Consider the following 23,582-nt stretch of genomic DNA (forward strand, 5'->3'; position numbering starts at 1 on the left):
ATAATATAACATTTGAGGGTTACAATTAAGATGAAGTCTGCTTGTCATACCAATATGTACGGTAACTATACTTGACACACAGGGTTGGGAGGAGGCTGTGTCCTTACGCACTTGACATCGTCTCCAGGGCGAGTGGAACTAAAATGAATACCTCGGAAACATATCATCAGATGGTGCCACTGTCGAGAGCATGATTATTGGGTTGCTTTGTGTTCTTGTCTCATGCATAATGAAATGAGATGCCTCTTCCACTGCGACACTCGGTCTCGACGGTCTGTCAGCAAGCGCTGCACCACTTCATACGAGAATACTCGTGTAATAAGAAACACAAGTAGAAAGCAAGTGTTCTGTTTGGACACTGAATATCGAAACAAATTTCGCTCTGCTTTTAGAAATATATTTTTAAGGAAAATGTGTTTGACGTGGTATAAGTTCTTTTGAATTCTTCATAAACGTAAAAACAGGGGAAACCGAAGTACTCGGAGAAAACCTGCCCCAACACCACTTTGTCCACCATAAATCCCACCTGACCAGACCCGGGATCGAACCCTGGCCGCCGCGGTGTGAAGGCAGCGACTAACCGCTTGAGCTATGGCGCGGCCATTCTGAGGCAGTAGATGGTACAAACAAGGGCTCGAATGGGTGCCCTTGGGAAGGAGAGAGAACGGAAGACCAAGAGGTACACTGAGGGACGGAATTGGGAGAAGAGCAAAGGAGAGAAGTTGCGGCGGAAGATCAGAAGGTGTGAATGACGTCAGTAAACCGATTGTTATATTCCTGTTCTGCGTTCTCTCTAAATGAATTAATAGGCACAATAAATTACAGATATTTAATTTTAATCGTTTTCATTTTATAAAACTAATCTCCATTTCTAGTTTTCTCCTCATATTTCTGTCTGCTCACCAAAAGTACGATTAGCCTCTACAGTCAATATGCTAGCAGCCGAATTTAGCTTGCTAATGAATAAGGTTCTGCCGTCCTTCCGCCCTGCTTTGCTGCTTAATGTAACATGTTAAATTATGGTGGATTATAAGAGGACAGGTTCCAAGCCTTGGCCGTAAATTATCTTAACCGATCCAGTGACGTCATATTTTGTGAATAGAAGAGGCTTACGTGTATATGATACATATTGGGCCACTGACATATCCAGGTTGAAGAACAATTAATTCTGTTTGTATAGGTCTCTCTCACACACGCACATACACACAACATACATTGTGACGTGTACAGATTGACAACGGCGCGATAAACACCTTCCCGCTTAAGCGCTTGACAACAATGCTTGGTCGTTGCTAGGTAATGACTCAGTAAACAAGTTAAAACGCGCAACATTAGAAGCTGTATCTCATGAATGAATGTTTATTGTTCATTGTTAGGCAACAGCGAGCGCACCAATGAACTCGCTGTCTAGGAATAACGTAACATGTTTTCTATAGGTCCGCTCCGAAGGTTTATATGTGACAACAGAGGCAGTTTGCAGTCAGCCGTAAGCTGGAGGAGCGAAATAGAAGCTACAAGGCAGCTGAGAGTACGCGGACGATACTGGAGCGTGTCCTCAGTGAACTGTGAAGATAGTTGAGTGACAGTGACAGTGAGAGTGGCAGTGACAGTGACGGTGACAGTGAGAGTGGCAGTGACAGTGACGGCGACACTGAGAGTGGCGGTGACAGTGACGACGACACTGAGAGTGGCAGTGAGAGTGAAAGTGACAGTGACAGTGATATTGACAGTGACGAGTTCCGAGTTCTCGGTGGAAGATAGCCACGGGAAGTTCGCAGAAGATATAGCGTGTGATCTGAAGACTTGATATCCGCTGTAGTGCAGTGATATCTGGAGTGTGGCTCTTACAGTTCCTGCGTTTCGTTGTGGTACCAGGAGAGACACGAACACGGCAGGAGGCGGAGGAAGAAGGCGAGGTGACTAATCAACTGCTTTGGAGAACGCAGCAGAGCTACACAGAGAGAGAGTGTTATCCGGAAGGAGTTGAGTGTGTGAACTGTTACAAGCGAGTGTGATTGTAATAATGACGTCATATAAATCGATCCATCAATCCAGAGAACCCACTAATTACATATCGCGTTACCAGGATACGTGACAATATATTTAAATAATGTTGTCTTTGTGTTTAATTAATTAAAAGTTAATTCATGAAAGCATACTATACTTGAGCTTCTGAACGCGTCCTTAAATATAACATAAATAAAGAAATTAATATGAAAATTAACACCACAAGTAAGAAGCGAATGGTTACCCGTCCAAATTAAAAAAATATTGAAATCTGAAAATCGCTTTCGTTACACAGAACGTTCAGCCGTAGACAGATAAACAGTAAAGTTACCTGGGTTCTTATGGGGCTCCATCATTCGTGACCTCGGCCCGGGATGCAGACGAGTGGTCAGCTGCACGCCATGGCTGATTTCCCCAGTACCCACTGGACAGGAGGCTGAGTGGAGCCCAGAGCCGGTCCGGACGCTGGGGAGGAGAAAAGAGTTTATTGCCCTTGCCGGAAATCGAATGCCAACCTTCCAACCAGTAGCCTGTCGAAATGCCGACTGAGGTATCCCTAGATAGATAGATACATGATTCCGGGATAAGACTCCGTGTTGCGGGTTCGGGTCCCGATGAAATGGATTTTTTTTTTTCACTTGACCTAATCCTTCCAGCCGCAATACGGCCCTGGGGTGGACTCAGCCTCTAACAGAAATGAGTACCAGGAATCTTCCTGGGGGATAAAGCGAGGCCAGCGCGTAAGGCTGACAACTTTACAGACATCTGTGAGCCGATTGTCCAAACAAAGTGTGGGAGCCTCGACGTCTCGCAACCATCCGGCCTCCACGGTCTGTTACAGGGAGAGTTTTTATGGCTTTGTAGGCAGAAACCTGCATATCAAAATATAAGGAGCAGAGATCAGTCTTAACAATTATTGCCGTGAGAATCCCAGATCCATCAGCCCAACAGAAAAACTACCTAAGAGTCATGGTAAAGTGGCACAAGGAAACCAGACCGAAATGTTCGTGTAGTGTGAATTTAATATCGTTAATGTGTAGAATTCTAACCTGAACATCATAATCCAAAATGGCACGTGTATGTTCGATAACAAATTACAGAATATTACTCTCTGAACATTAATCCAGGGTGAATTCCCCTTGCAGTTTAGGGTATAAAAAATTAATTCGACAATTTAATACATCAAGAAGTTCTTATCAATCAAATGGGAATTGTGATTGAAATGAAGGCACATATGTTCATGTTGTAGGCTCATGTTTATTGACCGGACAGTCCGTAACGTAAATATTGCTATTTAATTTGGCAGTAATGCACATTTCGGAGTGGCATTAACTTGTCAGAAATGACTGGTTACTTCGCAAGAGACACACACACTGCCACCCACACGTAGCAAGCCCGCCCACTTCCAATTCTGCAATTTATATGATTTTACTGTCCATTTCACGTCCGGTGCTTTCAGGTTTTCAAATCCACAATGCCAAGTCCGAAAGTACTGCAGTCTGAAAAAGTATGTGAAGGGATATTTAGAAATTCATCATCATCATCATCAGTAATCTGTCAGACGACAGGTAAACAGTCTCTTCCAAAACAATTCCTCCACTTAATGCGATCTAGAGCTTTCTCCTTCAAATGAGAATATCCTCTTCTGTCCCCAAGGTCATCCAGCATCTTCTTACGTCTTCTGGTCACTTCTATCCGCCCCTCTATCTTTCCTTCAATAACTTCTTTTAGAAGGCAGTTACCGCGTAAGATATGACCAATCCAATTAGCCTTCCGTTTTCTTATTTCGTGTAGGATATTCCTCTGCTCACTGACTCTAATTAACACTTCTTCATTTCTCTTAGAAATTCACTCTGCATTTAATTTAGTATCTCATCTGTTGTAGTGACTGAATACAATGAATTAGAACCGCGTCTACCAAAGCAGTTCGGCGTTGAAATATTTAAATATTGGTGTAATCAGGAAAGAAATTTTAATGGAAAACTGACCAATTATGTCAAGTCTCCTGCATGCCTACTTAACTACATTTGGAGCAGTGGAGATATGGCGTGAAGCATCTAGGAGACCTCTGAGCAAAATTAGGCAAATTTTCCGCCCAAGTAGTTTCCAATTCCTCCGGTAGATGGGGGAAGTATTAGGTACCACTGCCACAGGAGTTTGGAACCTCGCTGGCAGAAAGGGGCTGATAGTAAGCACCAGTACCGGTAAGGTATGGAGACAGTAGAAATTAAAGGGGGACGCACAATGGACCACTAACCGGTCTAAGTGCATGGGGAAACCCACCCCCTCAATACGGAATACGGAATGGCGTGAGGCATTCTTCATATCCGCAAAAGATAGCGGAGACTACTCAGTTTCTTTGGGCCCCAAAAATAGACGCCCGGTACCCACTGGGCTGGGATGGCCCTAGTGTCAGTCTGAATATTGAATGATTACTTGACCTTGCCGAGAATCGAACCGCAATTCCTCGGCCTTGATACGACTCCCGCTGGGAAGTGTATGAGTTTTTCCTTTCTCCACAGATTTCTTATTGTCTGCAGATCAACTGCATCTAATTATGGCATGAAATTCTAAGTTCTCATTCATTCATGTGGAAAAGTTGAGATAGTCTGAACACATAGCAAGCATGACCGCCTATGTCGCCTAGTGGTTAGACTTCCTGGCTACAGATCCAGAGGTCCCGGTTCAATTCCCGGCGCTACCAGGTTTTCTGAGAAGTAGTGGGTCTAGAACGGAGTCCATTCAGCCTGGCAAGGATAACTGTGGAGATATTTTAAGGAAATAGCTGCTCCGGTCTAGAAAACCGATATTAACGGCCGTGGGGATTCGTTGCACTGACCACGCGACACCCTCTATCCGCAAAAGTTGGCACTAACTTCGCCGACAAGCGGCGGTCGCTCGGTCGGTATATTTCGCTTACGGACTACAGGCCACAGAGTTTGTTTTTGTAAGAGATCATAAATGCATAGAAGGTTCCAACAGTAAAGATTGAAGGGAACTGATCCATTTTGAGACATCGACATGAATGTAAGTACAATATTAATATGGAATTTACCGAATTATAAGGATGTATACAGATACACATGACCCAGCGTCAAGTCATTGCGAACACGGTAAAGAATTTTCTGGTTCCATAAAAGTGGTCAAATTTTTTGACCACGAGTCACAACAACGGGCGGAGCACGCGATCGAGGAACCAGAAGACGGCATTCCTCATAGTCACCGCAGTGAAACCCTCAAATCCTTCAAATATAAAAACACTTTAGAAACTCCACTCACATGAGACCTAGCACTATTTCACGGTTATCGTTTTTAAAATTAAGAGTGAAACAAATTAGAGAATAAGTAAGAATTCTTTTGTGGATTTCGTTTTGCACAGTAGAAGTGTAGTCTGTAATGGAGTCAGTTGTTTTATTATTTCAGTATATCCAGTTAAATCAATGGTGAAGCTTGGGTTACAGGAAGGCATTCATCGGTCATGTAACTATAGCAACAGTTGATTGGGTGGGGGGGTGCTGTTTTCCAATGTTTAGGAGAACGTATATGGTACATAAAGGCGCGTCCACATTACTCATGCTCGTGTAACTCGCTATGCTTGCGAGTAATGTGGACGATATGACAAGTCACGAGACAAGCAAATTTTAAATTTAAAAACAATAAATTAAAATACGACTACAGCCTATACACACTACCAGTAAATATAGGGATCCTCACGCGCTGAAGCCTGGCGAGCAACTGAAGTAGTGTGGACGAAGATTTATGAGCACAAGTAAAAGCCAGACGAGTCTCCCGACGAGCACGAGTAATGTGGACGCGCCTTAATAATCATTCAGACCTTGAGTGACCGCATTGCAACAAAAAAGTTTCGGTAGTTATGTTTCAAATCTCCAAATCAAATTATTCTAATCAAATATTTCTTTAATACTAAATTTTAAATGTCCTTTCATTTCGTCGTGTTTGGTGGACCCTCTGCCTATGTAAAAGTGTAGAACTTGGTCTCCTACGATAAGGGAAGAACATACAGTTAATTGTGTACGAGTGTGGAATGCAGGGGAGAATATGGGAAAATGGCAGGAGGCTGGGGAAATTGGCAAAGGATTTCATAGTTAGTATTCGTCCCCAAATATTATCTGGGTGGCCAAATAGAGTATTCAGCTTAAGCAATGAAACTCAGAATAACAGATTCAGATGGATTCATCGTGTAGGAAGGTGAACGCATTCCAGAACAGTTGACTGCAGACAGGGACAGAATCCACTTAACGCCCGAACTTAAAAAGGCAGGATCTTAACAGAGGAAAATTCGAAACCTTGACGTTGTTGTTGATGACGATAATGATGACGAATAAAAGGGAATAAAATTGGCGTCGCGTGTAGGACGCATGGGAGAGATACAAATACCTAACTAATCTGATTGGAAATCCTAAAAATGAGACACCACATGGAAGGCGATAGGATAATATTCAAAAGGACATTAAGGAATTAATTTTGGAAGATGTGGATTGAACCCTTTTGGCTGAGATTAGGGACCAGTGAAGGGCTCTAGCAAACAGGGTAATAAAATTTGGGCTTCCATTAAAAGCGCTGCACTCATTGACCAGCTGAGCGACTATAAGCTTATCAAAAATTACTTTGTTCGCGGAGTTATTAGGTGCAGTGAAGTGGGCGAGATAGTTTCCTTTATCTGTGCGTCTCGATGGGAAGTCAGCCTCACTGAATTACTGCCCTAGCCGATGGCGTCCAGACTGACCACCCTGCGCGTGGCTGGTGGAAATGAGATATGACCTGCCTGCATGGACGCCATCCCGGGGGTAAATCCAGAACAACGAAGGGTGGGGGGGAGGTGGAGTTTGTCAGTTATATAGTCAACCATGCTTCGATTAGAAATGGACAGATGAGACATTGGTATACGAGTTTTCAAATCCCCCAATTATAATTAATTGACTTATAATTAGATTATTTAATCAATTCATGCATCCCTAGGGAAAGGTTCCATTATACGGTATCATGAGTTTATATAACAAATTATATTTGGCTTTACGATTTTGAAATGTTTCCTCGTCTATATTTATTTACATTTCAGAGCCCGAAGTTATCTACCCCAAAGAATTACAGGAATGATGTTCAATATTATTTTGAGATGCAAAAATAACACCGACGAATGGGATATTTGAGTGACTATAAACATTACAGACTTCCGGGTTATGGGGCTATAATTTCATAGAGAGATGCACAAGTTTGGAGGAATCTGTAGCCTTCATTTACGGCGTGGATGAGTGAAGGTACCGGGTTCCTGCGAGTTGATGTTACGTGTTTACCAAGCCACAAGACTCATAAGAATTCAGTCTTAATAGAGGCATGCAATTTTCCTCTTCTGGTGCTCTGATGTGAGTTTCTACTTAGAGCTAGGTGTGGATTAGCTGGTCAAGAAACTGTCTGCGTTTTGTGGAGTGCCAAGTTGTATTGCTGTGTTTATAAGTGCTCGCCATTTCACTCTACCCTGAAATGGATCTATGTTTTCATAAACAGATTTCCAGTTTGTTCTAGCATTGTATCTGTTTTAATAATTTACACAAGAGTATATGTTAGACGGCCGGTCACGGTAGCCGAGCGGTCTAAGGCATGCACTGTCTTCGCTCGCTCGGAAACCGGGATCGTGGGTTCGGATCTGTTTCCTGTGAGGTACGAACTGAATTCTTATATATTATTCTTATATACTGCCGGTCACAGTAGCCGAGCGGTCTAAGGCATGTACTGTCTTCGCTCGCTTGGAAACCGGGATCGTGGGTTCGAATCTCACTCAGGGCATGGATGTTTGTGTGCATTTTTCTGTGTTTGTGTACAGGTAGAGGCCTTGCGACGAGCTGATCACCCTCCCAAGGAGTCCTACCGAATGTGTAAGATCTAGAGAAACCGAAGTGAACGGAGAAGTTCATGGAGGTAGGCCTAGGCCCACTGGGGCTGTAGTGCCAAGGAAAAAAAATTGTTGATAATACAATTATATGTCATTAGGAGGTTTACCTTGACCATAGTAAGCGCTCAAGCAAACGCCAAAAGCGCAACTGTAGCCTAACAGAGCGTCTATATGTTCACGTTAGTATGGTTCTGACAAGAAGCAGCGAGTCTTCCAAACAGCATTACAAAAAGAAGTAAAGTTGTCCCTGCGCTTAACTGTTTAAGCACTACGCCATGAAGACTTTACGGAAGGGAATGTATAATCCATATTTTCTTGACCTCGGCAGTAGTTAGAGGTGAGTGGTCAGCTTCACACCGGGTCGTCTTACCCCCGGGCAAAGAATCCCAAGTACCTATTGAATAGGAGGTTGGGTGGACCCCAGAGCCGGGCTGAATGATGTGGAGAAATGAAAATTGCTATCCCCACCTGGACTTGAACTCCGACCCCTCGGTCGTCCAGCCCGTAGCCAGTCTCTATACCACTGAGCTATCCCACCTCCTAAATAGATTTAATTGGTTGATAACTTCAGCAGAGACACAATATGTTTTCTGAGCTTATGATCTGCACTCTTTACATATTCATTCGTACATCAAAGTTTCTGCAGCTTTTTATTGTGTCCTTACCGCTTTCCCCTCCCCAGTTTCGTAATCCTATACACGGTCGGTAGGACTTCTTGTACAGGAAACCAGCCAGTCTCAAGTCCGCTACCTACACAGGACAACACAAACAGACGCCCATGCCTAGGGATGGTTTCGAACCCACGATTCCTGTGTTCGAGCGGGCGAAGACATTTCTTAGACCGCGCAGCCACCGTGATCGGCAAGTTTATGTATTAGCTACATTAAACTGAGGCTTAAAATGACAAGGAGTTTATTCTACCTTTGCATTATTCGCAGGTTTATTTTATTCTTAATTTACAGGCCGATGTAAGTTAGACAACGAAATCTATTTCCTTTTGTTGCCAGCAGGAGCTGTTGAATTTGTATGCAATAAACATATTGTAACATTCTCTCTACGACCCTTGACTCTGCATTCAACATGTAGCCACCCTTTGCATTTGCACGTTTGTTTATTTCCTTTCATTATCCTGCTGGGGACGATTAATACGAACAATTCTCGTTACAGCGATGCTGCCATCTGTGTAGTGTTCAGCTAAGGAGCTCATTTAACATGCAGTTGACAGGACAATTGAAGCCATTCATACTCGGTGTGTACCTGCTTCGGTGCGGTAGGTTGGTTCTGCCTGTGATCAACTTGCTGCTTGCTTACTGGACAGTCCGACATGCAATATTCCACTGAATTCCAATAAAATATGCTAAGACTAAGTAAGGCCTTGCCGGCCACGATAGCCGAGAGGTCTAAGGCATGTACTGTCTTCGCTCGCTTAGAAACCGAGATTGTGGGTTCGAATCCCACTCAGGGCATGGATTTTAATTTGTGTTTGTGCGTCTTTCTGTGTTTGTGTACAGGTAGAGGCCTTGCGACGAGCTGATCACCCGCCCAAGGAGTCCTACCGAATGTGTAAGATCTAGAAAAACCGAAGTGAACGGAGAAGTTCATGGAGGTAGGCCTAGGCCTACTGGGACTGTAGTGCCAAGGGGGGGNGGTAAGGACTTGATGTGTCACAATAAGGGAAGAAGGTACGAGTAGATAGGTGTCTGAGATAGAATGCTTGGACATAAAGGAGTGGAAATAATGCAAGATTGGAAGACATTACATAAATTTATCTATTTAATTTACTTATGTACTTTTGTTTAATTATGTACAGTGTCTCTAGCTATGATTGCATGACGTCAGTAATGATATGGGTAGAGAATAATGACTTGAAAATTAAATAAGACATAAAAATTGTGACGATGTTGCACTACAACATTAATTATTTTTGGACAATGTTCATGGTCGTAATTTTTGAGACGATAGTGGATAATGTCCAAAAAACTTATCATTCTGGAAACCTATCACGGCAAAAGAAATACGTGATGAGGACCTTCATAGATTGTACTATTCACCAAATAATATTGTCAAGAGCGATGCTTTAACGAGTGAGGCATGTAGAACGCAAAGTACACACGAACCTAACGGCACCATTTGTAGCTTTAATGTTTTATGGATGAGGTAATGTTTAAATTTATCAAAAAGAAGCAATGTGTGTGAGGGTGTGATACAAATTCGGGTCACCCAACGTAGGTTTCAGTGTCGGGCTTTTTGAAAATGGTTATGTACCTTATGGTTCTATAAAAAAATGTGTTAACTGTATTTCTTCACTACCCAATAGTGTACCAGCTTAATCGAAAGGCCTACCCTTCATATATATAATTTTTTATCAGTCCAAGTTTAATAAATAAGCATGGGTCTTTTATACACTGTCCATAATCTTGAATGTTTAAAGCATATTGCTTCACTGTACGTAAAAAATAAACTTTTCTCTAGACGTCATGAAGACGTAAATGTAGCTCGACCCATCTTAACCTCGGCATTAGAAGGAGGTGAGTGGTCAGCTTCAGAAGTCTTGCCGTGATGACTAAAAAAATTTGGTTGCTTGCCATGTGGTTGTTGTTGTTTGGCCTACCCTTTGACTGTGAAGGTTGTGGAATTACTTCCGTCTGAAACGACGGTAAACTTTTGTCGGAGTTTACTGATCGCATGCAGAAGACAGTCATTACCGTGAGAAACTCAAAAAAAAAAAAACTACATGATTTTAATTCGCAAGCGAACTATACCCACCGAGCGACCGCCGTTTGTCGGTGAAGTTTAATGCCAACTTTTGCGGATAGAGGGTGCCGCGTGGTCAGCGCAACGAATCCCCACGGTCATTAATTTCGGTTTTCTAGACAGGAGCCGCTATTTCCTTCAAATATCTCCTCAATTATCATCACGACGCTGAGTGGATCCCGTTGCAGACCGGCTACTTCTAAAAAAAAAATCTGGTAGCGCCGGGAATCAAACCCGGACCTCCGGATCTGTAGCCAGGAACTCTGACCACTAGACCACAGAGGCGGCTGAGAACCTCAGATCTAAGAGAAATTTAGTGCGATTTCTGTGACGAAAGGAACTGAATTTATAAATGTTATTTTGAAAAACTTCTGGGTTCAGAATATTAATTAACTTATACAGTGTTCCTGCCCCACATGCCTCAATGTTTCACTTGTCTACGTGGGATATCCTAGCACCATAAACTTGTTTCCACCACCATCCCTAAGAGTTACTTTTTGATTGCACAATTTACTGGAAAGCTGAGTTGGCTTTTGCTTGCAGAAAGAGGAAACTGGATCGGCGCAGCTTCAGTGCTAAGCCCCTAATACGCAGAGTTTCAACAGAGGAGCTTCCAACTTCCTGATTGCAGCTGGGGTGATCATCACTACGAGAGTTCTCACAAGCGGCAGAACAGCAGAAGTCTCACTTCCCAGCACCATCGGCTTCGTTCATTTACTTGCATGTCTGTCTGGCTGCAAGTTCCCAGGCTGTCGGATCAATTATCTCACCCTAGGGCAGTTAGCAAGCTAAGCTTCAAAACCCTTCCTCCCACCCAACTCGTCTTACCACTCACGTGATAGTTTCAGGACCGCGAATATAGAAAGGGCGGAAGGCTGTGAAGGGAGATGAAGCACATGTTCCATACGGTTCATACCAGAGGACTCATTCTACTATCTTATCTGTACACGCATGCAGAAAGATGAAATTGTTGACTCAGTTGGTCAAATTCCCCATCATTAATTATCAGAAGCTATTAGTTACGTTATGCCGGTCACGGTAGCCGAGCGGTCTAAGGCATGTACTGTCTTCGCTCACTTGGAAACCGGGATTGTGGGTTCGAATCCCACTCAGGGCATGGATGTTTAGTTTGTGTTTGTGCGTCTTTCTGTGTTTGTGTACAGGTAGAGGCCTTGCGACGAGCTGATCACCCGCCCAAGGAGTCCTACCGTTAATGTAAGATCTAGAAAAACCGAAGTGAACGGGGAAGTTCATGGAGGTAGGCCTAGGCTCACTGGGGCTGTAGTGCCAAAGGAAAAAATGAGTTACGTTATGAGATTTTATATTCTCAAGGAGGTCAATATTAAGATTATGTCCTCTGGGATATGAAGCATTGATCGTAAACAGACACTATTCTGTAGTGACGTAACAAATATGCAACCTTCTTCTTGATGTTACGACTGTAGTCTAAAAAGAGAGTCTACAACTGAATTTTTAAGATTATATACTTGCATTTTCTCCATAAATATTTTTAGATATTCCGAAATAGATAAGATTATATTAAACTGTCTGTGCTTGTTATTGACCACTAAGCTAAGATAAAACGTAAGTCTGAGAACGTATATAAGACATACATTCTTAGCCCTGACACTGGATGCCGTGCCTCACCCATCTACGCTACCGTGTGCCCCAATTTATTATAATACAGATGTAAGTATTTTTATGTATTTTCTGCTTGTTTAACAGTAGCATTTAGTAGCTCAGAATACATAGTGTCGAATTGTAGGATGGTTACTAAATAATAAATTGGAAAGAACATGAAAGGAAGCTGTCATGACCTAAATTTGTGATCAGCCTAGTGTCCGGTGTTTCCCGGACGGACCAGGGGAAAACCACGGAAAACTCAGTGAGGAGGGCGGTTTGAGGACCTAGATTTGAAATATGGACCAAGAGTATAGGAAACAGGAGGGCTACCCAATCGACTGAGGCCTACGACAGCTTTAGGCAAATGTAATTAATTATTCTGACACTGATTGGAATGGCTGTCCCAGGGGGCACTGTGACGTGACACTGTCCCACTCAAAGGGATGTGTTTACTGTGAAAAACATGCAGATTGTTTGGTTTCAACCTAGACACGAGTGGGGGAAATTCAATGAATACTTATAGGCGGTAATAAATATTCAATTCGATCGGGTTCCGATGATACATATGAGTGTAGTGCACGTGTATGAAGCAATTAGGCTAAGAACGTTCGAATTTCATGTTTGCAGGACCTACACTGACACATGTGTAGGTGTGCATGTAAGTCACACTTCAGAATATGATGGGAGTGTTCCAGTAATACGTCAGATCACTTCTAGCAATATTCCAATTTCTCTGTAGTGTTTGATAACAGATTATTATTATTATTGATTTTATTCGACCACATTTTTAAGTGCTTTATTCAACGACGCTGTAGGTCAGCGTCGAATTGTAAGATGATAGCTAACGCCGAATTATAAAATGTATGGAAGGAGGCTGCCTTCACCCTACTTGTAGACGCTGTCTTCATATTTTCCGTTTGAGTAAAATTACGAGAGTTTCGGGGTTTCCGATATCTTTGCCGTGATATGAACTTCCGACATCCCGAAAACGAAACTGGAGTGCTCGTGTGATTACCCGACTGACAGGAGGCACGATAGGTTGCATTGCTTCTGTGTATATTGTGGCGTATTGTCTCTACGCAGGAACTGTGGAGTCACAGAGGCCTCGGGGCACGCGCGCAACGTGAGAGTTGCGGATTGTATCGGCTCGTTGCTAGGCGACAACTCTGTGAACACTTGGATAGCGCAACAGGAAGTGCGAGTGACGTCACATATCCCTACTCATCCCGTAACTATGCAACGCTCGGTAAACACCCTTCCCCGTTAAGCTATGACGTCAAGCAACAGTGGAGTCCGTGTTGATTTCTGTGGCATCTGCGAGAGGCCTATGTAAGGGGCTTCAACGTGACGCAGCAATAGAAGATATGTTGGGAGATGTTTCCTATGAGGTCCGTCCCGAGGTGTTATAAGGAGAACAAGTCTAGAGTTTAGTTGTGACAGTCGCCGGGCAGCAAGGACGTGAACACGAAAGTTGAGAGATCTACGGCGTTCAAAGCCGTTACCTGGCGACGACTGGAGAAGATATAGCAGAATGAGAAGACTTAGTGCGTCCTGTAGAGCATTGTAGTGTGTGTGAATTAGCGATAACGTTATAGTTATTTGAAATTACGATCTGTATGTGTTCATTAAATCCAATTACCATTCCAAATCACGTGACAATACGCTCTTTTTTATTGTAACATTTAATCTCGGAATTCAGTTGGTAAGTATTCATTTCTATTTGAAACATTACAATACGCAAGTCTGTGACCTAATCAAATAATTTGCATATGTTTGTAAATTTTATATATATGTTTGTCATTGTGATCCTCAATACATAATGTGCTGAATAAAACTTTGATTGCTTTTATGTATAATGCAGCCTGCATTCAAGGTTTGTAACGTTATTGAATGAGTAAACGAAAGCGTGATAGGACACACATTGTTATGATCCCTGTATATTTTACCACCGCTCAGCATAACAATGAACTCATGAAACATCCAACAATAAGTTATATATTTGTGGTCTATTATTCTAACCGCGTATGATAACTGACCTTTTATCCTATAGAGGTCTCTCTCCTCATGGCATATGCTTGGTTAATAATGATTCATTTAAGGGGATAAAAAGGGATTGATGCTGGAGTATTGGAACAGCTGCCTCGAGGCTAATGTCTTTATAACATTAGTATTCCGTTTTGTCATGTTGGCAGAACATTGAGGTGGACCCATAATAATATCGAAACAAATACAATAGAAGCAGCATAGTCTAGTTACCTTATCACATTCACAGATATCTCTAGTATACATAGAGTCAAGTACAAACTTAGTACGCATTTTTAGGCGTTGTTTACTGAGCAAAACGGGACGAACTTTGTCCATGGTGTATGCTAACCGTCTTACAGTGTATACACTTTTCCACCTTATTCTTCACTTACACAATACATGTTTGAGCACTAATGTGCCATCCTCAGGTGTCTTTATGCACGTTAAACTATTGTACTGCATGCCATGACGTCTTCATTCTAAAATGACTAAAATCTGTATTCGTCATATATGTCGATGAATTCTAAATAATAAAACTTTTCAGGATTCATCCTACGTCGCACTCAAACATGCGAATTACGCCAATCCTCTTTTATGTGAGCATTCTTCCTACATACATTTGTGTATCGTGTTCTGTGTTGTGTTTTGCTCCTGTTACTGCGTGCGTTGTACTGCTGGATCTGTGTAACTTTGTAAATGTTTCTGTTCGTGTCCCTCTGACCTGGTATCAGAGTAATTATGTATTTCAGTATTCCATTGCACATCTTTAATTAATTGTCTATATATTAAGTTCCTCAATGATGCAACAATTATTAAAATATTCACTATCGAACACTAACACAACATGTTTCGACCACAGACGCCCATCCTCAGGTGTTTCGATGCTTCTGACACAAAGTGTCTGGAATACACACATAACATAGCTTTAAACAAGTGGACGACACTCCTTACGAGATGGAATAGGATTATACGAAAGATTTTCATGAATTTTAAGTAATTATTTATGTTATTTTAAGTGGACTGCAACACGTAGTTTTAGCGCGCATCAAAGCAGTGTAACAGTTTGGAGACACTGAAACATCTGAGGATGGCTGTCTGTGGTCGAAACATATTGTGTTAGTGTTAAACGGTAAATATTTTAATGATTGTTGCATTATTTACGGACTAAATACAGAAGTATTAGACGTAAATGTCTGTGGCCGTGTGTCTCTGACCTGATAACACAGAAGAAGCTGTTTTTATATTCGACATTACAGTGAGTCACTAAAAGTAGTCGAGTAATTCCGGTTTGTAACAGTTTTTGAAAACTGCGAGACCTAATTAATGTAAAGTCATAAACAAACTCTTTTTTGTAATCCTAAACCATTATTCAAATTTTGATGAAATTCAATGCGAGAAGTTTTCGTGCAACGCTAGTCGAACCAATTATACAGAGTCCCAGTAACCGATGATGGTAAGCGCCTTAGGCCAAGCGACAGCTGTGATTTACGATTATATTTATTTATTTTACATTAATTACTGAATTTACAGAACAAAAATTGTTCGAAATGAGATCCACCATGTTAACGGCGCAACTCAGAATGCTGTGACACCCTTCTGCAGATTCAGTGGCAGGTTTCATTCTGAACCCTCCAGTCAATGTTAAAGAACTTTCTTACTTACTCATGGAGTTGAGCCCTGCTGAAAGAGCCGCCAATTCTGCGGCTACTCAAGAATTTTCCAGCATTTTATGGAACCCGAAAGTTCATTTCCGTGTTCACAAGAGCCCTCCACTGGTCCCTATCCTGAGCCAGATCTATCCAATCCATACCATTCCATCCTGTCTCTATAAGATCCATTTTAATATTGTCCACCCAACTACGCCTTGGTTTTCCTTGTGGTCTCTTTCCTTCTGGCTTTCCCACCAATATCCTATACGCATTTCTCGTCTCCCCCATTCGTGCTACATGACCTGCCCACCTCATTCTCCTTGACTTAATCATTCTAATTATACTTGGAGAAGAGTACAAGTTATGAAGCTCCTCATTATGCAGTTTTCTCCAACCTCCTGTCACTTTATCTCTCTTCGGTCCAAATATTCTCCTCAACACCCTGTTCTCAAACACCCTCAGTCTATGTTCCTCCCTTAATGTCAGAGACCAAGTTTCACACCCATACAGAACCACAGGCAAAATTATAGTTTTGTATATCCTAATTTTTATGTTTTTGGACAGCAGGCGAGAAGACAAAAGGTTCTGTACTGAATGGTAGCAAGCATTACCCGAGTTCAGTCTCCTCGTAATTTCCTCCTGAATCAGGTTTCGATCTGTTATCGTTGTAAAAGAACTTTCTAGGCTAATGAATTATGGGTCACTTTATGTGTAAGTATAAGTACGTGTCTTTACACTATTTACATGTATATATATATATATATATCAGATGTGGCTGTGGGCCCGATCTAGCCCCCCTCCCCCGTTAGAGAGGTATGATCAGTAACAATCAAGACCACTTACCTCGTCGAAAAGGAGGCTCCATTTCCAAACACATGAAGGCCTTGGAAAGAACAAATATATTGGGGCGTATTTGTTCCGTGCAAGATCTGTTGAGCTACAGGGACTGCCTTCGCTAAGTAATACAAACACACAAGAGTAGAGCAACCGTGTTATGCAACAGATTTCTAGGCAACGGCTTGGTAAAAAACATTTCCGCGTGACACAGTGACGTCATCAAAATCTAGGCTGTGTTTTCTGTGGGGTCTGTGCAGAGTGTTTATAGGAAAAGTAAGTTCAGAAACTAGGAGCAGTTGGGAGTATGAGGACGAGAATGGAGCATGTCCTTAGTGAACTGTGAAGACTGAGTAGAGATTAGGACAGAGGAGGACAGAGTGACTGAGGAACAAATAACAAGAAGACTTCGTAGTGATTTGAAGTGCTAGTCTCTGTGTTGAGATCCGTTGCCAGGAGACGACTAGTGAAGACGGAGAATCCTACTGCGTGTGCAACGGTAGACTGGAAAGTGTATACAATAGCGAGAGCGTTATAGTTGAGTGTAATTAAGAGAACTTGTAACCGAAGTGCCAATAAATCCAATCATTCCATCTGCAATCCATTATTTTCTTCATATATACCCTCATATACGTGACAGTATTGTCGTGGGTATGGACGGGGCCCTAAATAAAGCTTGACTATGTTGGCGAAGGCCAGCAATAATTTATCCGAGCAACCGACAGATAAGGCAGCGTCATAGCTGGCTTCCCACCGCGGCGGCCCGGATTCGATCCCGGGTCTGATCAAGTTGGATTTGTGGTGAATGAAATAGCTCTAAGGCGGGTTTTCTCCGAGTACTTCGGTTTCCCTTGCCAATCTTCATTCTACCAAATTCTCCATCATCAGAATCACCCGGGACAGGTACAATAGGCCAATCAGTGGCCGCCATGCGGAGTTGACCCAACTGGACTCCACCCCCCACTACGAGAAACCGACATACATCAAACATAAACACAAAACACCTATAAATATCAGTCTAGGTCAAATGTTTCCAAATTTGATCCGAGAACAATCTAGATCCTTGTGAAACACTTCACTGTGGAGTATTTATATGGGAGGGATGTTTGTAATATTGGGGAGGATGGGGTAATAAACAATTTCATCGTTCTGTTTTGATATTCCGAAGAAGAATATGAGGGAAATGCCGCTTGCACCCCCCCCCCNCGTATCCCAGGAGTGAAATACTTCTGAAAACCTATCGTAGCTTTTGGTCTGGAGATCCTGTGGATATACCCATTGAAGGCAGCATGCTGATAATTAGCGCTGATAAATGTTTATTTTAATTTTGGGTAAGAATTATTGTTATTGTTCTCTATATCTCGCATGTGGCTTGAAAACAATCTGTGCAATGTAGGACCGTTCTAAATTAATGCAATGTACAGACAGTCCTATCGCAATGAAACCTGGCGAGAGAAATCTTTATAAATGGCTTCAAGTAACGTTAATACAACGGTAGACTATAAACATGTACAAATTCAATCACTGTATGTACCAAGTCCAAGAAGAACCCGAGATTAACACAAGGCTGTACCAAAGCCGGACTGCTGGCCGGAAATGGTCCAACAGCGCTCAAACAAGTCCTTTCTGTACAAGTAATTATTTCCGATTAAAGAACTCTGTAGTTTTAGTCCGCAAGAGAACTATACCGACCGAGCGATCGACCTTGTCGGCGAAGTTAGTGCCAACTTTAGCGGATAGAGGGTGTCGGTCGGTCAGCGCAACGAATCCCACGACCGTTAATTCCGGTTTTCTAGACCGGAGCCGCTATTTTCTTGAAATAGTTCCTCACTTATCCTCAAGAGGCTGAGTGGACCCCGTTCCAGACCCACTACTTCTAAAAAATCTGGTAGTGCCAGGAACGGAAGGCACTAATCTGGATCTGCATCCAGGAACTCTGGCCACTTGACCAGAGAGGCGGTCAGTTATTTCCGGTAAAATGATTAAATAATTTTACAACGAAATATGTGTTGGACATAATTTTCCAGTAATACAAACTGTTACACAGGTTCTGGGAAATATTATCAGGTAGACATGTTAAAACGATTTTGGGTCTGTCATATACAACACGTTTACAAGACAGCGTACAAATGAGCTGCCTCCATCCATCATTTACTTCAACATATTATAATTTTTAAATGTTTGAAGGATTTATAATAGCATTTAAATTAATTGGCTCATTTTTTATGTATTATGTTAATTATATAAAGACATTTTTAGCATTGGTTGTCCGTAAAGAAGGCCAATTTAGGTCGAATTATGTTAGGTTCTGAGGTTAATTAATCATTAAAACACTGGGAAAACTTTAGGACAATTTTATACTTACTTACTTACTTACTCATGAAGCTGAGCCCTTCTTGAGGAGAAGCCAATTGTGCAGCTACTCAAGAATTTCCCAGCATTTTATGGAACCCGAAGGGTCATCACCGTGTTCACAAGAGCCCTCCACTGGTCCCTATCCTGAGCCAGATCTATCCAATCCATACCATCCCATCCTATCTCTCTAAGATTAATTCTAATATTGCCCACCCACCTACGCGTTGGTCTTCCCTGTGGTCTCTTTCCTTCTGGCTTTCCCACCAATATCCGATACGCATTCCTCGTCTCCCCCATTCGTGCTACATGACCGGCCCACCTCATCCTCCTTGACTTGATCATTAATTATAAATTTTATACTTATTTTAACGTAAATCGCGTCACCACTATTTTGATACAAGGTCATGGAAAATATCACTTCTGGGCTTTATTTCATTAAGCAGTAATTAAAAGCCTTCAACTCAGATTACTTAAGGTTCATATGCCCTTATTATTCTGCACATACACACTGGAGAATTGGACTGAGCATTTGAACTTTATATCGATAAGTCTGTGACCCGCAGAGCTTACGTAAGCTAATTATACCACCCACTTGACAAACTAATTGTCCGCCTCTGGTTTAACCTCATTTAGGATAGCGTTACAAATGTCGACTTTTGGTTTCATAGCTCCGTTGTCGCCGCATCCTGTCTATTCAAAGCTCGCACCCTGAAATTATTGTAGGTAATTTAACGACGCTTTACCTATAGATGTACCTATTTAGACACAAATGGTATCAGACCGTAACTCGCATTTGATAGGTTAACGAATTCTTCGCTGAAGCTTCATTAAATGTTGATACTGGATACAACAACGCGTTTGCAGTTCTCTGCATGAGGAAAGAGCGGCTGCCGCTACGGCTTCAAATTATGAATTAGGTTTAACGTCATTCAGACAACTTCATGTCTACACTAGAGTGGGCTTTACATGAGATAATGCGTGAATTAGTATGTTTCTTGAATAATGTCGTTTTGTGGGATGTGACGCCTTGTAGATATTGGATTAACCGACGTTTCGGAGGAACGTATGGCCTCCATCTTCAAAGTAGAAGAAAAAAGAAAAAATCCGCAAGCAGAGAGCCAGCGCGAGCAAACCTAGCTTTATTCTCGACATTAGTCTATGCGCCCTTACTCACGCTGGTTCTCTGCTTGCGGATTTTATTCTTCTTTTCTACTCTAAAGATGGAGACGTACGTTCTTCCGAAAAGTCGGCTAACACAATATCTATACGGCGCCATATCCCAGAAAACTGTTTTCTTCATAGTCACCGCTGTGGAAACCTCAAATCTTACATTTTGAACCCGATAATAAAGTTATTAGATTTAACCCCTTGGTTTACTCGTCCCAGGAAGGACGTGGTTATTTGCGGAAGATATGGTGGGATAAATCGGTCTTGGACGCTATAAGCAAATCATCCGTTAAGTGACTATATTATGTTGTCATAATTTGTGACTTCAGCAAACGGAATTATCAAAAGAAGACTCTAGGCTCTCTACTGGCAGCATGTAATAATCAGACTACATAAATTTCAAATTCCTTGTGGACGCCATTTTGTCTCTTCTGCTGGCTGAGTCCTCAAGTAAACTAGCAAAGAATGAAGTCCAATTCTGTGGTGGATATTGTCAACTCCCATGTAAGTCTTTAATGGCAGCTCCATGAATATTTTACTTCGAAAGTGTGAGTAAGATGGAAAGGCAAAGTTGTTCCCTCTGCTTCAGTAGCATGCCATGAAGGATACATACACCTCGGAACTGGATTAACATGGGTGGCCAATCTCACGCTGCTGCCATCTGTATTTGCCGAGAAGTACTTCTTTGTGTGAGATGGACAGGTATTTTTTTTATTGCTAGTGGGGTGGGACTAAGTCCCTTGTACTGCGGCCACTTCTGGCCTATTGTACCAGCCCCAGGTGATAGGTGAGGGTGATTGTGGAGCAATTGGTGGAATGAAGATTGGTAGGGGAAACCGAAGTACTCGGAGAAAACCTACCCCAGCGCCACATTGTCCACCACAAATCCCACTTGACCAGACCCGGGATCGAACCCGGGCGGTGGGAAGCCAGCGACTAACCGATTGAGTTATGGCACTGCCCCGAGATGGACAGGTAACGAAGAGTTTGGATATGATAGCATAGACAGAAATTCCTACCCCTGAACTGGGAATGTACCCAAGATCAGCTGGCCTGCAGTTAACCTTCGAGTACTTTCATTGTCCCCAGCACCGAGTTCTAGAACAGTCTCGGTTTGTAATGTTTGTGTGTTGTATGTTGGAGGTACCGTATTCGAATTTCGACTGATACACTGGATTTATTCGGACCTTCATGACAAATACCAAGATATTTTCTTAAATAAAACCATCGCCGCTTCCTTGATATCCCTTGCATTCACTCTTCTCTGTCATTCGAACATTCATCGCTATACAGTATCGGTTACTGAGCTAACCCTGTAACAGCCCGTGGAGACCCATACGTTTGTGAGACGTCGGGGCTCCATTTTACGCGCCGGGCAGCCTTTACCCACAGGAAGATTCCTGGTACTCATTTCTGTTAGAGGCTGAGGCCATAGTACTGCTGGAAGGATCAGTTAAATTGAAAAATCCAATGATCTCATCGCGAATCGAACCCGCGACCTTCCGGCTTGTAGCACAGTGTCTCAATCACATAAGCTAATGTGTGCTCCTTCGGTTACCGGGAGAATTTTTAAGTACACTACAAATAACATGCTGGAGTTGAGGTTCTTGCAGTTATGGCCATGAAGGAGAGTAGAGTTTTGGCAACGTTTCAGAAGAATGTACTGCCTCCGTATTCAGGGTGGAATGCTTCTCTGCTTTCCCTCCTGCTCCTTACTGGTTCCTGATCGGCTTACTCGTTCACATTTCTCGTGAACGTGGGTAAACAACCACCGAACTACAGGGCCCTACATCCCAGAAAATTATATTTTACAAATTACATCTTTATCTTAATATTCTGTGTTTTCCCAAAGTTTCGGAACCCCCCCCCAAAAAAAACAACAATTTAGATTATAATTATCTTTTCAATTTAATCTTTAGGGTCTTGTAGAGCAGACGTGGAAATGTAGTATTCATGAGTGAAGACGAATGCCATTCTTGTGAGGTGTGTGGAGGTAAACACTCGTATATCTTCCAACATAGGCTATGGGCTTAACAGAAGAATTAAAATATTTCTTATCCACCCATCTGACAAAGGATAGACTTTCTGAAATGAATTTTTCTGACAGTAGGAAGCCAGCAGAGAACACACTATCGGAGTAGTAGACTTGCAATATTGAGATTAATATACAGTCCGTACTATAAATCTCTCTATATCCCTGACACAATACATTAGGAATTTTGGGTTGTATCGTGTTCCACAAGTGACAGCTGTATTGTATTGCTTCATGATTAATGTTCCTTGATAGAGCATCATAACGTTACATCAATACATGACCGAACCCATGTTAATGTGGGTTCTTGTCTTCGCTTCCCAGATCATGCATAAGCCGAATAATTTATCAAATAATTTACGTTTCACAGACAAATCAACCTTACCGTCACAGTTGTTGCATAGAAGACTCGTCTCTTTATATGAAGTTGAGTTCAGTTGAGTAAGAGAGCTACTGAGATTGAGTCATTGTGAGTTTTTGCCGTTAGAAACTAATAGCCAAGGTCAGAAACTGTTTGGTAACCCTCAGGAAGAAAAATATCCCCAGCCGTTACCGAGCAACGACTAGAGAAGACGTGAATAGACACTAATGTGTAATAGAAAATTTGTGTGTAATTGTAATAGAAAATTGTAAAGTGTAGACACGTGCTGTATCAGAGAGTCCAATAACTCCGATCACCAATCCAAAACTCGTCTATAATCACTCCATATCACGTGATAATATTTCAGGTATTATATATCTAAATCTATATTTCAGGTGATCGAAAAATAAATGCTCCTATCTACGGTGCGAGAGGCCTTTGGTAGATGGGGGAAATATCAGGTACTGACGGCCGACCTCGTTGGCTGATCGGGGCTGATAGCACGCACCAGTACCGGTAGGGTATGGCGACAGTAGAAATTAAAGGGGGACGCACAATGGACCAAATTGTTCTAAGTGGATGGGGAAACCCACCCCTTCTAATAATAATAATAATAATAATAATAATAATAATAATATTGTGCGAGAGCATATGACATATCTAACTTTTCTCTATTTTACTGCCATGGTTTAGTATATTAGCCGTTTTATGCATTAGTGGTTTCTAAGCAACGAAGCAATGGCTGACAAATCGCTTTATTCAGTATAAGAAAGAAGCCTAGCATCCAGATAGGAAGAAACATGAAGAGGCGAAATACTTTAATTGGATAATAGATTAGAAAAACTGCTCAATTTAAAGGTAGTT

At 42.1% G+C, this 23,582-nt stretch overlaps 1 long non-coding RNA gene across 1 annotated transcript in view; it reads right to left on the reverse strand.

Annotated features, from left to right (window-relative positions):
• The window catches only part of LOC117282278, a 130,484-nt gene extending 128,102 nt beyond the window's left edge, over positions 1–2,382 (reverse strand). The window contains exon 1 of the long non-coding RNA XR_004512988.1: positions 2,339–2,382. This is a non-coding gene — a long non-coding RNA (uncharacterized LOC117282278). The remainder of the gene's footprint in view (positions 1–2,338) is intronic.
• Positions 2,383–23,582: the final 21,200 nt, after the last annotated feature.

This window comes from Cryptotermes secundus, unplaced genomic scaffold (assembly GCF_002891405.2).
Source record: "Cryptotermes secundus unplaced genomic scaffold, Csec_1.0 scaffold708, whole genome shotgun sequence".
Classification (NCBI taxonomy): Eukaryota; Metazoa; Arthropoda; class Insecta; order Blattodea; family Kalotermitidae; genus Cryptotermes; species Cryptotermes secundus.